At 44.2% G+C, this 12850-nt stretch overlaps 1 pseudogene; it reads left to right on the forward strand.

Moving 5' to 3' along the window:
* Nucleotides 1-4651: 4651 nt before the first annotated feature.
* LOC100389724 (phosphoglycerate mutase 1-like) lies at nt 4652-5376 on the forward strand (annotated as a pseudogene).
* The last annotated feature ends 7474 nt before the right edge of the window (nt 5377-12850 follow it).

A 12850-nucleotide genomic window follows, 5' to 3' on the forward strand; every position in this document is an offset into this window, starting at 1 on the left:
TTCTGAGCAGTAGGTCTCAACAGTGGGCTTAAAAGATTCCATAAACCATGCTGTAAACAGATATGCTGTCATCCAGGCTTTCTTGTTCCATTTCTAGAGCACAGGCAGAGTAGATTTAGCTCATTCTAAAGGCTCTAGGGTTTTTGGAATTGTAAATGAGCATTGCTTTCAATTTAAAGTCACCAGCTGCATTAGTCCCTAACAAGGGAGTCTATCTGTCCTTTGAAGCTTTGAAGCCAGGCATTGACTTATCTCTGGTTATTAAAGTTCTAAGCCAGGCTCAGTGGCTCATGCCTGTAATTCTAATACTTGTGGAGTCTGAGGCAGGAGGACTGCTTGAGCCCAGACATCAGAGACCAGCCTGAGCAACATAGTGAGATTTTGTCTCCATAAAAAATAAAAATTAGCTGGGTGTGGTGGCTTATGCTAGTAGTACCAGCTACTAGGGAGCTACTAGGTGAGAGGATCACTTGAGCCTGGGAGGTGGAGGTTGCAGAGAGCCAAAATTGCACCACTGCACTCCAGCCTAGGTGACAGAGCAAGACCCTGTCTCAAAAAAAAAAAAAAAAAAAAAAAAAAGGAAAAGAAAAGAAAATATGACATCTTCTTCCAATAGAGGTTGTTTCATTTACACTGAAAAATCTGGCTGGGCGTAGTGGCTCACACCTGTAATCCTGGCACTTTGGGAGGCCAAGGCAGGTGCATCACCTGAGATCAGGAGTTTGAGACCAGCCTGGCCAACATGGTGAAACCTCATCTCTACTAAAAATACAAAAATTAGCCAGGCATGGTGGCAGGATCCTGTAGTCCAGGTGATTAAGTAGCCTGGAGTCCCAGCTACTCAGGAGGATGAGGCAGGAGAATCGCTTGAGCCTCGGAGGCAGAGGTTGTAGTGAGCAGAGATCACGCTACTGCACTCCAGCCTGGGTGCCGGAGAAAGACTCCATTTCAGGGGGGAAAAAAAAGAAAGAAAGAAAATCTGTTGTTTAGTGTAGCCACCTTCACCAGTGATCTTAGCTGCATCTTCTGGATAAGTTGCCGCAGCTTCTCCATCAGCACTTGCTGCTTCACCTTGAGCTTGTATGTTACAGAGACGGCTTCTTTCCTTAAACCTCATGAGCCAACCTCTGCCAGTGTTCACATTTTTTTTTTTTGCAGCTTCCTCACCTTTCTCAGCCTTCATAGAATTGAAGACTGTTAATCCAGTTGCTCTGGATTAAGCTTTGACCTAAGGGAATGTTGTGACTAGTTTTGATCTTCTAACTAGACCATTCAAACTTTGTCTGTAGCAGCAAAAAGGCTGTTTTGCTTTCTTACCATTCATGTGTTCTCTGGAGTAGCACTTTTAATTTCCTTCAATAACTTTTCCTTTGCATTTATGACTTGGCTGTTGGAGGCAAGAGACCTAACTTTTGGCCTATCTTGCCTTTCAATATGTCTTCCTCACTGAGTGTACTCATTTCTAGCTTTTGATTCAAGGTGACAGATGTGTGACTCTTCCTTTCACTTCAACACTCAGAGGCTGTTGTAGGGTTATTAATTGGCTTAATTTCAATATTGTTGTGTCTCAGGGAATAGGGAGGAGAGAGAGAGAGAGAGGGAACAGCCAGCCGGTGGAGAGTCAGAACACACACAACATTTATCAATTAAGTTTGCCACATGTGCACAGTTTGTGATGTCTCAAAACAATTACTATAGCAGCATCAAAAATCACTGATCGCATGGTCAGGTGCAATGGCTCACACCTGTAATCCCAGCACTTTGGGAGGCTGAGGCAGGTGGATCACCTGAGGTCAGGAGTTCAAGATCAGTCTGTCCAACATGGTGAAACCCCATCTCTTCTGCAAATACAAAAATAGCTGGGCATGGTGGTGGCCATCTGTAGTCTCAGCTACTTGTGAGGCTGAGGCAGGAGAATCACTTGAACCTGGGAGGCAGATGGTGCAGTGAGCCAATATTGCACCACTGCATTTCAGCCTGGGTGACAGCAAGACTCCATCTAAAAAAAAAAATCACTGATCACAGAACGCTGTAATAGATATAAAAATAATGAAAAAGTATTTAGTATTAAAATATTGTGAGAATCACCAAAATGCAACACAGAGACACAAAGTGAGCACATGCTATTAGAAAAATGGCACCAATAAACTTGTTTGATGCAGATTTGTCACAGTCCTTCAATTTGTAAAAAACAAAACACACACACAACGTCTGTGAAGCACTGTAAAACGAAGTCCACGGGATAACTAGCTAGCCATATACATAAGATGGAAACTGGATTCATTCCTTACACCATATACAAAAATCAGTTCAAGATGACTTAAAGACTTAAATGTAAAACCCAAAACTATGAAACCCTAGAAGAAAACCTAGGCAATACCATACCATTCAGGCCACAGGCACGGGCAAAGATTTCATGGTAAAGATGTCAAAAGCAACTGCAACAAAAGTAAAAAGTGACAAATGGGGTCTAATTAAACTCAAGAGCTTCTGTACAGCCTAAGAAACTAGCAACAGAGTAAACAGATAACCTACAGGATGGAAGAACATTTTTGCAAACTATGTATCTGACAAAGGTCTAAAATCCACCGTCTATAAGGAACTTAAACAAATTTATAAGAAAAGAACAACCCCATTAAAAAGTGGGCAGATAATATAAACAGACACTTCTCAAAAGAAGACATATGTGTGGCCAAGAAACACATGAGGAAAACTCAACATCACTGATCGTTAGAGAAATGCAAGTCAAAACCACAATGTGATACCATCTCATACCAGTTAGAATGGCTTTTATTAAAAAGTCAAAAAATAATAGATGCTGGTGAGGTTGTGGAGAAAAGGGAACACTTTCACACTGTTGATGGGAGGGCAAATTATTTAAAACATTGTGGAAGACAGTGTGGCAATTCTTCGAAGACTAGAGACAGAAATGCCATTCCACCCAGCAATTTCATTCCTGGGTAAATACTGAAGAAAATATAAACTGTTCTACCATAAAGACACATGTACATGTATCTTCATCGCAGCACTATTCACAATAGCAAAGACATGGAATCAACCCAAATGCCCATCAGTGATAGACGAGATAAAGAAAATGTGGTACATATACACCATGCAAGACTATGCAGCCATACAAAGAATGAGATCACGTCCTTTGCAGAGACATGGATGGAGCTGGAGGCCATCACCCTTAGCAAAGTGACATGGGAACAGAAACCCAAATACTGCATGTTCTCATTTATAAGTGGGACCTACATAATAAGCACATAGACACATAGAGGGGAACGACACACACTGGGCCCACAAGTGGGTGGACAGTGTGAGGAGGGAGAGGATCAGGAAAATCCACTAATGGCTACAAAGCTCAATACCTGGGGGATGGAATAATCTACAGGACACACCCCTGTGACAGACATTTACCTACATAACAAACCTGCAATCCTGCACATGCTGTACCCCTGAACTTAAAATAAAAGTTAAAAAAAATAAAGTGAAGCACAATACAGTGAGATATTCCTGTATTTCTTTATTTTGTTGCTTAAGTTGTTCCAGCTTTGGCCATTGGGAGTTTTTTCAGTTAGCTTTTGTTCCTTTGAAATATGACCACCAATTTTTAAGAATTTATTTACTTTTTTAAGCATTTCCTTACTTTCTGGCACTACAAGATGCTGCAGTCTCATGTTTATTTTCTGCCCCAGATTGTAGCCATTTACTTGTGTTGTTCTTTTGTACTCCTTAATTTCAGATTCATGTTCTATTTTTTTTCCTCAGAATAGCTTAAAAATTAAAAAAAAATTAGAATGGTGTGTCAGATAGTTAGGGTCTTGTGATACGGCTCAGCTTTAAAGATTTTTTTTTTTTTTTTGAGACGGAGTCTTTCTCTTTTCACCAGGCTAATCAGCCTCCTGCGTAGCTGGGACTACAGGTGTGAACCACCACACCTGGCTAATTGTTTGTATTTTAGTAGAGACGGGATTTCACTATGGCCAAGACGGTCTCGATCTCTTGACCTCATGATTCGCCTGCCTTGGCCTCCCAAAGTGCTGGGATTACAGGCGTGAGCCACCGCGCCTGGTCAGCTTTAAAAATTTGTAGATTGTTTTGATTTATTTTCTTTGTTGAAATGAAGTTTTTGTTTTTTTTTGAGACGGAGTCCCACTCTGTTGCCCAGGCTGGAGTGCAGTGACATAGTCTTGGCTCACTGCAACCTCCACCTCCTGGGTTCAAGCAGTTCTCCTGCCTCAGCCTCCTGAGTAGCTGGGATTACAAGCAGCTGCCACCATACCCGGCTAATTTTTTGTATTTTTAGTAGAGACGGGGTTTCACCATGTTGGCCAAGCTGGTCTCAAACTCCTGACCTCAGGTGATCTGCTCGCCTCGGCCTCCCAAAGTTCTGGGATTACAGACGTTAGCCATCACGCCCAGCCATATACATTTTCCTTTAAAAGAGACCTTTCCGGCTGGGCACAGTGGCTTAAACTCGTAATCCCAGCACTTTGGGAAGCCAAGGTGGGGTGGATCACCTGAGGTCAGGAGTTCGAGACCAGCCTGGCCAACCAGAGATGGTGCAACCCCATCTCTACTAAAAATACAAAAAATTGACTCCGGAATCTGCGAACCCTAGTTGGTGCCGCATCCTCAGCCCGCAACCATGGCTGCCTACAAAGTGGTGCTGATCCGGCATGGCGAGAGCGCATGGAACCTGGAGAACTGCTTCAGCGGCTGGTATGAGGCCGACCTGAGCCTGGCGCCACGAGGTGAAGCACGCAGGCAGGCGCTGCGAGATGCTGGCTATGAGTTTGACATCTGCCTCACCTCAGTGCAGAAGAGAGCGATCCAGACCCTCTGGACAGTGCTAGATGCCATGGATCAGATAGCTCTGCCAGAAGTGAGGACCTGGGGCCTCAATGAGCGGCACTATTTCTTACAAAGCATGGCAAGGCCCAGGTGAAGATCTGGAGGCGCTCCTGTGATGTCCCACCACCTCCAGTGGAGCGTCACCGTCCTTTCTACAGCTACATCAGTAAGGATCGCAGGTGTGCAGACCTCACAGATCAGCCACCCTCCTGTGAGAGTCTGAAGGACACTATTGCCAGAGCTCTGCCATTTTAGAAGGAAGAAATAGTTCCCCAGATCCAGGAGGGGAAATGGGCACTGATTGCTGCCCATGGCAACAGCATCCGGGGCACTGCCAAGCATCTGGAGGGTCTCTCTGAAGAGGCTATCATGCAGCTGAACCTGCTGACTGCCATTCCCCTTGCCTATGAATTGGACAAGAACCTGAAACCCATCAAGTCCGTGCAGTTCCTGGGGGATGAAGAGACTGTGTGTAAAACCATGGAAGCTGTGACTGCCCAGGGCAAGGCCAAGAAGTGAAGGCCAGCAGGCAGGCTACTGTCCCGAGGAGAACCCTCCCTGCAGGTCATGTCCCTCGGCCCCTCCCTCCTGCACGCGTCACACTGACCACATCTGCAGGCATCTTGAGTTGTAGCTGCAGATGGAGACCAGTGGCTCCCACTTTCATTTTAGCCATTTTTGTCTCCTGCACCCACCCCCTTCAAACATTCTAGTCAGAATAGCACTTCCAGGGCACACGTTCTCAGTCCAAGCTGTGGGAAATCTCCCCTTATCCAAGAGAGTTGAAAGGTAGTGACTTGGGGTTTTCAAGGAAGTCCTTGTTTACTAAGGACTTGTGGACAGGAACCATGCTAAGCCATGACCAATGAGAGAAGCGAGAGAGCCTGTGTACCCCCAGAAGCCAGTCCTGTGCTCTTCTGCCGTTGGGCCACCGCCTGGGGGCTCTAGTCATTCCCAGGGACGATGAGTGTAACCTGCATGGTGATGTGACAACTGCTTCCTCCCTCACCCCAGAGGAGCTGGCTCTAGAAGGTTGGGATGAATCCTGAATTTAGTTTAGGTGTTACGTTTAATTTTATACAAAAAAAGAAAGTATAGCATATATAAATAATACAAAACAATAACCTTTCTGGGGTTTCTCGTGGCAGCTGAAATAGTCCCACATGTGGTCGTCAGAAAATAGGCCATTCGTCATACCAATATGGGATCAGCTCTCTGACCTCTGAGGGGCAGGAGTGCTTCCTGCTGTGTGTTTTTGAATCCCGCCCCCACCTTGTTTCGTGGCAGCGAAATGCCTCTAGGTCCCGTCCAAGTGTCTCTTTCCCTGATTTCTGCATCATGTTCTAGCTGCTTGGCCCTGCCACTTGGGTCCAGTGTTCATCTGAGCATAACTGTACTAAATCCCTTTTCCAGATCAGTATAATAATGGAGTGATGCGCAATGGTGAAAAACAAATACAAAGAATTAGGTGGGCATGGTGGTGGGCGCCTGTGATCCCAGCTACTCGGGAGGCTGGGGCAAGAGAATCTCTTGAACCCAGGAAGTGGAGGTTGCAGTGAGCCGAGATTGCGCCTCTGCACTCCAGCCTGGGCGACAGAGTGACTCTGTTTCACACACACACACACACACACACACACACACACACACACACAATAAAAAATAAATAAAGAGACCTTTCCTTTGCACTTATGACTGGGATCTTTGTTGCAAGAGGCCTAAAACTTTTATAACTGCATAAAACTTTTACAACTGCATAAAAGTTTTAGGCCATAGATATTTCCCTGCTGAGCCCCTGCTGCCCCTTGGCTGCCTATAGTGAGCCAAGGCCCCAAGGAATGAAGTCTCGGTCTTCAGCATTCACGGTCAAGAGAGAGAGTGACAAAATTGGGACATGGAAAAAAAGCTGGCCCAGCTCATGGGCCAGGACAGCTGAGCCATCCCTTACGCTGACTGCTGACCCCGGGCCTTTGCTAACAGCCCTTCTTTGCCAATAATGTAACTTCAGTTGTTGTATTTATTATTTTACTAACCATGTGGTACTGGTGATTCATTCAATAAGTGTTCAGTGAGAACATCTGCTATGTGTTAGGCATCTTGCTGGGCATGCTGGAGATAATAAGCAAGACAGGGAACCAGGAAGCTAAGAACCAACTCCTAGGAACGAACCTGCAGTGCAGAGGAGGAGCTAAGATAGGAAAGTCCACGGGTAGTCACAGATTAAATGTAACAGGTACTCCGGGGCCACATAATTCTCGAGGAGAGTTGTCTTGTCTTTTGGGGTATCAGAGAAACCTCCCTAGAGCAGGGGATATTTGGATTGGGTCTTGACAAATGAGTAGAAGTTTACCAGGCAGAGAAAGGGTTGATTCAAGTTGGGAAATGAAGTCAGACTGTGTGAATACAGCTTAGGGTTGTGAATACAGCTTAGGGTTGTGAAAAGTCCCGCCAGGCACATCAGGAATCCTAGAGAGGTCAGTGAACCCAGCATGTGATCACTATTTAATATTCTTTTCTAGATGAACAGTTCCTGTGTCAGATCCATCCTCATAAGTCTACACCCAGACGGTTCATGGAGAATAGCAGGTGCTCCACAGCATTTGTTGAGTGAATAAAAGAAAACATGCAGCACGCATTCTAAATTGACTTCTCCAATGTGTGCGAATATCTGACTCTACAGATGTGCAGCATAACATTATATACAACAATAGAAACCTCAAAAGAACTTTCATTTTCAGGTTGGTTAGAAAAAGTATGGCACGTTCACGAATACAGCAGAATTTGATGTAGCCATAACAACAAAAAAAAGATTATACTTATGAATATGGAAGAGTATTTAAATATATCGTCGAGTAGAAGTAAGAGGTTACGAAAACAAAATGTATCATATGAAGAAGTTTTGTAAATTATATATTGTGTATGTAGATATATGCGCACACATAAGTATATATATACATATACACACACATATTTATATATATGAATATCTGAAAGGATTTTTGCAAATAAATTATGGATTATTTTGATTTTCTATTTTTGGTTTATTACTTTTCTTAATTTTTCTATAATGCATAAACATTAAATATGTAATAAGAGAAATGCTTTTAGAAAACTAAAATTTTGAGAAAAAGTGTTTTCTGAAAGTGTTTGGTTCCCGACAGTAACCAAAAAAAATTACCTATTAAAATACAAATAGGGCCGGGCACGGTGGCTCACGCCTGTAATCCCAGCACTTTGGGAGGCTGAGGCGGGTGGATCACGAGGTCAAGAGATCGAGACCATCCTGGTCAACATGATGAAACCCCGTCTCTACTAAAAATACAAAAATTTAGCTGGGCATAGTGGCGCGTTCCTGTAATCCCAGCTACTCAGGAGGCTGAGGCAGGAGAATTGCCTGAACCCAGGAGGCGGAGGTTGCAGTGAGCCAAGATTGCGCCATTGCACTCCAGCCTGGGTAACAAGAGCAAAACTCCGTCTCAAAAATAAAATAAAATGCAAATATGCGTGTGTGTGTGTGTGTGTGTCTGTGTCTGTGTGTGTATGTATGAGTTTAGGAATGGTGTAGCTAGATTGATATTTTGATACCTTGTTGTCTCACGTTTTGAATGATCATTTTCTAAACATTGTCTCACTTAATTTTCACTATAGCCCTGGGGTAGAGGTGAAGCTGGCATCGCTATGAGTGAGGAGTGTCAGTATTGGGAACTGAGGCTCAGAGCCTAAATTCGGCCTTGCCTAAATTCTCACATCTGGTAACTGGCTGAGCTGGAAGTCATCCATGGACCTCTCAGCTCCAAAGGCCAGCACATTCTTCTTTTCTATTTCAGAGATTATAATGGGGGAGGCAGAAAACAGCCCCAGCGATATTCCAGGGCTTTTCCAGACACCGCAGCCTTTGAAAATGATACTGTGGAAGAATATTTGAAAATATGCAAAGAGGTCCACAAACAATTTTTAAGTAAAAAAGCACAAGTTACAGAAGTATGATCTCATTTCAGTAAAAACTAATGTTTGCATAAATACATTAAAAAAAGCAATAGAATATATTGTCAAGTCAAAAGTGAATGCAATTATGTGATATGCTACCTTTTGTAGTAAGACAGGTGTAAAACAAGAATTGACGTTCGTACTTGTACTTGCATTAGACAACGTTAGGAGAATGTAAAAACAGTCGAGTTCACCTGGGAAGGTGGGAGTGAGTGGGAAACGTGATGGAAGGGGAAGGGGTAGGGGAAACAATTCTCAAGGAATATCTTTTTAATGTCACTTAGATTTTGAGCCATGCCAAAACAAAAAAATTAAAACAATTTTAAATGTGATAGACATACCAAAATGTTATTTTTGGGTAGGAGAGAAACAGAGAATATGTATTCCCTTCTCTCGATGCATCTATATTTTCTCAATGTTTTACATGTGTAAGAAAGGGGTTATTTTGAAACATTTCTTTCTAAACTTATTAAAGTCTTTGTACCCATGGTTGAAAAGAGGAGTCGAAGGGGATTTTGAAAGGATTTCAGGAAGAAAAGGCATATCTGTAGGATACTGTGAAAAGGAATCCTTTTTTTCACCTGAATCTGTTTATCCCTTCGGCCTGCCAAGCTGGAAAGATGCCTTCTGGACCTGGTTTCCATTTTAGGAAAAGTCCCTAGAGTTCCCTCTGGAACTGCATTCAGGGTACTGCTTGGCTAAAAGGTGAAAGGCAGATTTCTCACTACAAGGCTAGTCCTCCTCCCACCCCAGTGTTGATTCAGATAATGCTTAAAAAAGGATCCCACACCACCTACTTTCAGGGAAATGGAAGACATCCAGTCCAAATATATTCTCTGGGCCTTTAGCATTTTTGATTGATTGTGAATTTAATGTATTTTTAACTCAATTCAAGTGCTTCTCTCTCAAGAGACTGCTCCTCCTCTGCTTCTCCGCTGTGCTGCTGGAGGTGTAGTTGGTGCAGTTTGGCTGAGTGTTTGTTGACACATTTTCTGGGCAAGGCTATTTGAGAAACACTGACATTTCCCCTAACTTCCTCTCCAGGCACAACTCGGTTTGTCTCCTCATCCCTGTTGGTGCTCCAAGTCTCTTTCTTGGAAGTGAAGAATCTGCTTTCGTCTTCACAATCACTTTCAGATTTTTTTTTCTTCTCTCTTTCTTTATTTCCTTCTCCAGACTTGTCTCTATTCCCTCAGCTTGGGCCTCTGCCCAGTCAGCTTCCGAAACAGGCTGTCTCCCGAAGCACAGAGTCCTCTGCTCTCAAATTTGGAAAGGTCCTCGGAAATCTTGTCAGTTTTGCGAAATAATCAGGAATCTCCTCTACCACATCTTTGCCAGATGGTCATCCAATGCCTTCTTGAACACCCCTAATGGCAGAGCGCTCACTCTCTTTCAAACCGTTGATGTCAGCCAGGGGGTTTCCTAAGGAAGCCAGGAGCAAGCTGGAAGTTCCTGTGCTTGCTCTTGAGTTAGTTTTCATCCGAGTGAAAAGAATGGCCTGGGAAAAGGAGGATGGAAAAGAGAAGAGATCATTGCCCAGCCTGGACTAATGGGAGGAGGTCCGAGAGTGGCATTTGCCCCAAAGGCAATGAGGTCAGCTAGAAAGAGCTCTGCGTTTGGCCTTGGAAGACAGGGCCTAACCCCAGCTCCATATTTCACGTACTGACCCAGTATTCGGGATCATTTGTACTGAGTCTAGCTTCTCTTCTTTATAAAACTGGAGGTGTAATTACCTCATAGGACGAATGGGAGTACTGAATGAAATAAGGCAGGTGGATCTGCTTTGTAACTAGAAAGCGTTTTGCAAACAGGAGCATGGTTATCATCTAAGATGCTAGATGCCTAGGGTGGTAAATCTGTGAACCGCCCAGCCCAGGGAAGTTACAAAGTGAAGAGTTTGTGGATTTGCTCTGCCTGTACCTATGTGTCATTGGGAGAACCAGCTTGTGACCACCATGGCCTCCTCTGAGGGGAAAACTGCAACGTGATGACAGAATCTGGGCAAGCCGGAGGCTGAGGATGTGAGTTCTCATCTGGAATAAAATGCTCATTTTCAAGATGAATGAGATGGATTGGTGACTTGCCCAGTGCCCTGGCTCACTACGGTAGGCTGGACTTTGACCCTGGAAGCCTGATTTCTAGGCGCAGCTGCTGTGAGGTTTCTGACAGAGGTGCAGCTGGTATTTTGGATAGTACACTCTTCATCGTACAGGATTTCCTGGATCACTGTTGCAAGTTTAACATCTCTGCTTCTCATCCACTAAATGGCAGTTGCAACCTCTTTTCTTTCTTTTTTTTAAATTTTGAGATGGAATCTCACTCTGTCGCCCAGGCTGGAGTGCAGTGGCATGATCTCAGCTCACTGCAACCTCCGCCTCCCAGGTTCAAGCGATTCTTCTGCCTTAGCCTCTTGAGTAGCTGGGACTACAGGCACGTGACACCACGTCCGGCTAATTTTTTGTATTTTTAATAGAGACAGGGTTTCGCCACATTGGCCGGGCTGGTTTTGAACTCCAGCTCCTTTTCTTAAGTCTACTAATAAGGCTCCTACACACCTGCCATTGCTTTTGGGGGCAGTACTTCCCCTGGCTGACAACCTCTGGGAACTATAGTGATGTCGTGTAAAGTGAAGAGAATATCGGATGAGGAGTTAGAAAAGTATGTCTGCTCTTAACCAGCTCTGTGAGCTAAAGAGAATGATATCACGGCTCTAAGCGCTCGTTTCCCCATCTATGGAATGAGGGAGCACATCCACAGGCCCTCTGAGTTCTCTTCCATGCCTCTGGTCCCCACGCTTCCCTCTCTGGCCTGCCTACACCCAAAATGCCTCTATCAGTGAGCTTTCACGTTAGGTCTTGATATGATAGATGATTTGGGTTCTTTTATACTATACACCTTTCTGCATTTTCTAAATGTTATACATTGAACATATATTGAGCCCTAACCCTAACCCAAGAATAAAACCAACACAGTGAAAAGCCGAGCCTTGTGTGATAAAATGAGACTAGACGCTAGTAAAATTATTTGAGCCCCTGGATCCTACTGTGTCTTATCCCTGGATGTGTTGGTAACTTGCGCCAATTTATCTATCCGTCAATCATCTATCTTTCTAATGTCAGGGGTCCCCACTCCTTGGGCTGCAGACTGGAACTGGTCACTGGCCTGTTAGGAACCGGGCCGCACAGCAGGAGGTGAGTAGCGAGCATAACCGCCTGAGTAAGCGCTGCCTCCCGTCAGGTCAGTGGTGGCATTCGATTGTCATAAGAGCTCAAACCCTATTGTGACCTGTGCCTATGAGGGATCTAGGTTGTGCTCTCCTTATGAGAATCTAATGCCTGATCTGAGGTGGAATAGTTTCATCCTAAAACCCTCTGCGCCCCCACAATTTCACATGTCCGTGGAAAAACTGTCTTGCATGAAACCAGTCTTTGGTGCCAAAAAGGTTGGGAACTGCTGATAGAGCTTTTACTTGTAAGCAAAAGACCCTTGACTTAAAACAATCCGTTGATTTGAGAAAATGCTCTTATTATATATGAAAAATTGACACGAACTTGTCCCTCTAACCCGTCCCATTGATCCATTTATCTATTTCAAGGGTCATAAACTAGAGGAACGTGCTTTTCAGATCTCTTTTGTTTGGATAGCTCACTTACAAACGTTTTGAATTTGAATGTTGCTGTGAGTAATGGCTGGTGATGGTACCCAGTTAGTCCTCTTCTTCAGAGGAATGCTGTCGGTGAAACAGAAGCCCTCCCATGGGGGAGGCTGTGCCCCACAGTCACCCCCAAATTCTGCTAGTGACTGAATTCCCTGGGGTCCAAAAAGGCCAATCCTCTTGCCTTAAAGGGAGACTGTGTTCCAGAGCATTCTTGCTTGGCTTTTCCTCCTTGCTGGAGAATTGAGAGCACTTCCCAATAAGCCATTTGAGTAAGAATCCCTGACTCAAGTTCTGCTTCTAAGGAACCTGAACTAAGAGAGAAAGGAATTCTTTTTTTTTTTGCTCTGTCAC

This window comes from Callithrix jacchus, chromosome 15 (genome assembly GCF_049354715.1).
Source record: "Callithrix jacchus isolate 240 chromosome 15, calJac240_pri, whole genome shotgun sequence".
In the NCBI taxonomy this organism is placed as follows: domain Eukaryota; kingdom Metazoa; phylum Chordata; class Mammalia; order Primates; family Cebidae; genus Callithrix; species Callithrix jacchus.